Genomic DNA, 3861 nt, shown 5'->3' on the forward strand with positions numbered 1-3861 from the left:
CATTTACCCCCAGGAAACGGCACCTTGTACCCTTACAGTGTTACAACTTGGTGGAGAATGCGAGCATGCCGTTCTGTGCATAAGTGAAAACAGCAGCTTTATGAGGCCTGCAGAAAATGGTGGTTTATGCAGCTACAGCCCAGTGTGAAGTTGCTGAGAATCGCCCTGAGGATTTGATATATGTCCTGGGTGAAAGCAGCTACAAAGCCGCCTGAAAAATATGTCAACATGGAGGAACTGCTCAAAGCCTTGCTGCAAGCTACAGCGGCTCAGCAGGAGGCCAACAGACAGCAGCAGGTGGCAATGGAGGAAAATAGGAGACAGCAGCAGGTGGCTATTGACGAACTTTACAGGCAACAGTGTCAAGATAGAGAGGCCTTAACAGAAGTGGTGCAGAGCCTTGCAGCCCGGATTGGAGATATGGCCATCAGTGCTCTGACCAGCTCTAGTGCTATACGGGCCAGTCACTTCCTGCAGAAAATGACAGAGGCTGATGATGTGTAGGTCTACCTGACCACGTTTGAAAGGACTGCCGAGCGTGAGAACTGGCCGAAAGCACAGTGGGCCAGTCTGCTGGCACCTTTTTTGTCAGGTGAGCCCCAAAAAGCGTACTTTGATTTAAGCCCTGCTGAGGCTCGGGACTATGATAAACCAAAGACTGAGATCCTGACCCGCCTGGGAGTCACGCTGTCAGTACAAGCACAACGGGTGCACCGTTGGGTGTACGCCATGGAGAAGCCTCCTCACTCCCAGATTCATGACCTTATTCAGCTAACAAAAAAATGGTTACAGCCAGAGACATTAACTGGTCCCCAGATGGTTGAAAGAGTCGTCATGGACCGCTATTTGAGATCTTTGCCCGTGGTCCTGCGCAAGTATGTGAGCCATGGAAACCCGGATACTGCTGACCAAGTAGTGGACATGGTAGAGAGGTATTTGGCGGCAGAGGAACTACTGATGACCACCCAGCAACCCATAGATCCTCGACAGCACCCTTCAGTAAAGACTGGTAAGACTGTTCCGTGGGAAAACGTTGCTGGGCGGTTAAGAGAACGCAAGGCTGGAGAGACTGTAAACACTGGCCCTGGAGGCAGGCCAATGGGGCTAGAATGGTCTATGCTGCCCAAAAGGGTTGATAATCGTGTGGTTAAATGTTTTAGGTGTGGTATGCCAGGTCATGTTTTTGCCAATTGCCCAGTCACGCAAGAACCCATGCAATGTGATGCTGCCTTTGAATGTCGCAGAATGTCTTTCTTTGCTAGGTTAGCCTATACTGTGGTACCTTCACCTGAGCTGGAAAAACAAATGTGTGATGTGTTCTTAGAGGGTAACCGGGTAGAGGCCTTGCTAGATTCAGGAATTTTAGTTACCCTCGTGAAAGCTGGGTTAGTGAACCCCTTAAAGGTCCAGAAAATACCTACTGTGATAACTTGCATACATGGGGATACCCAACATTATGTCACTGCTGAAGTGAATATAGAAACTTGTTGTGGGTCAGCAATTGTTAAAGTAGGACTGGTCCCCACCTTGGTGCATGAGGCCATAATAGGGTGGGATTTTCCTCATTTTTGGAAACTGTGGGAATCACGTTTATCAACAGATGTGAGAAGTAAAGAGCCAGTTGATAATACCGGTGATTTTATGGATGTACTTGTGTCTTCAGAACTTTCTGACCCTTTGCCTTTTGCTAGTTTGGCTGGGGAAGTGACAGATGGGGAGTCCAGTGAAGACCCTCTTGCTGGGAACAGAGACATAGTAGTTAGAACTGAAAGCGGGCCTGACCTGGAGGTAAAGAAGGATCTATTTGCATCTGAACAGTTAAAGGATCCTACCTTAATAAAGGCTAGAGAGAATGTTAAGGTTGTTAATGGGGAACCTGTGGTACCAGGTGACAGGGTTACGTATTCCCACATGGCCATGTGTAAAGAGCTCTTGCACCACATTGTCAAAAAGGGTGAGGATGTGGTGGAACAGCTGGTAGTTCCCCAGCCTTATCGGAGAACGGTACTAGATTTAGCTCATAGTCACGTTACAGCAGGACATTTAGGGGCAGAAAAAAACACTGAAAGAGTTTTACAAAGGTTCTTTTGGCCAGGGGTTTATAAAGAAGTGTCTGAATATTGTTCTTCCTGTCCTGAATGCCAGTATCATGCCCCTAGACTCCATTTCAGGAGCCCACTAGTTCCCATGCCTATTATAGAGGTCCAGTTTGACAGAATAGCCATGGATCTCGTGGGGCCCTTGTTAAAATCCGCTCGGGCCATCAGTATATCCTGGTAATTATGGACTATGCCACTCGATATCCTGAGGCTGTCCTTTTACGCACTATCACAACCAAGGCGATAGCTAGGGAGCTGGTTCAGGTTTTTAGTAGAGTGGGAATACCAAAAGAAATTTTGACTGACCAAGGTACTCCATTTATGTCAAGGATCATGAAAGAGTTGTGCAAAATATTTAAGGTCACTCACCTCAGGACGTCCATTTACCATCCCCAAACTGATGGGTTGGTGGAAAGCTTCAATAAAACATTAAAAAGTATATTAAAAAAGGTTGTTGATAGAGATGGGAAAAACTGGGATTGTTTGTTGCCCTACTTGTTAATGGCCATCAAAGAAGTTCCTCAGTCCTCTACGGGGTTTTCTCCATTTGATTTGTTGTATGGTAGACACCCCAGAGGGCTGTTGGACATTGCCAAAGAGACGTGGGAAGGACAGCCCACTCCTTATAGCAGCATTATTGAACATGTAACACAAATGCAGGATAGGATTGCAGCCGTGGTACCTATTGTCAGAGAGCACATGGAACAGGCCCAAAATGCTCAACAGAGGGTATATAACCGGAGGGCCAAGATACGGGAATTTGCTCCAGGAGATAGAGTTCTTGTTTTGGTACCCACTGTGGAAAGCAAATTCCTAGCTAAATGGCAGGGTCCATTTGAGATTAGGGAAAAAGTGAATGAGGTTAATTACAAAGTATACCAGCCGGGAAAGAGAGAACCCGAACAAATCTACCATGTTTACTTAATCAAACCCTGGAAAGATAGGTTGTCTCTGTCAGCGGAGCCTTGCCCTTCGGTATCTTCACCTCAGTTGCTTCCCGCAGTAAAGGTGTCAGAGACATTATCAGCTGATCAGAACAATCAGGTTAAAGAATTTCTCATCCAAAATAGGGAGACATTTGCAGAGCTGCCTGGCCGAACGACCATAATAAAACATGACATTGTCACAGAAGCAGTGGTCAGGGTCCATTTAAAACCATATAGGATTCCTGAAGCTCAGCGAGAAGCTGTTTCTTAAGAAGTTAAAACCATGTTAGAACTTGGAGTCATAGAGGAATCTAACAGTGAGTGGTCCAGTCCCATAGTTCTCATCCCGAAGCCAGACGGTAGCATACGCTTCTGTAATGACTTTCGTAAGTTAAATTTGATGCATACCCCATGCCCCGTGTGGATGAGCTGATAGAAAGGCTTGGAACAACCAGGTTTCTCACCATGTTGGACCTGACCAAAGGTTACTGGCAACTACCTTTAACTGATAGCGCAAAAAAAACAACAGCCTTTTCGGTTCCGGAGGGGCTATACCAGTATAAGATGTTACCCTTTGGCTACATGGGTCTCCAGCAACCTTTCAACGGGCGATGGATAAAATTTTGAGGGCCCATAGAAAATATGCAGCTGCCTATTTGGATGATGTGGTAATTCACAGTACAGACTGAGGGTCCCATTTGGTTAAAGTACAAGCAGTACTGGACTCAATCAGAGAGGCAGGGTTAACTGCTAACCCAAAGAAGTGCTGCCTCACAATGGAGGAGGTCAAATACTTGGGCTTCACCATAGCCAGAGGTCTGATTAGGCCCCAATTG

Source organism: Pseudophryne corroboree, chromosome 4 (genome assembly GCF_028390025.1).
Source record: "Pseudophryne corroboree isolate aPseCor3 chromosome 4, aPseCor3.hap2, whole genome shotgun sequence".
Taxonomy (NCBI): Eukaryota; Metazoa; Chordata; class Amphibia; order Anura; family Myobatrachidae; genus Pseudophryne; species Pseudophryne corroboree.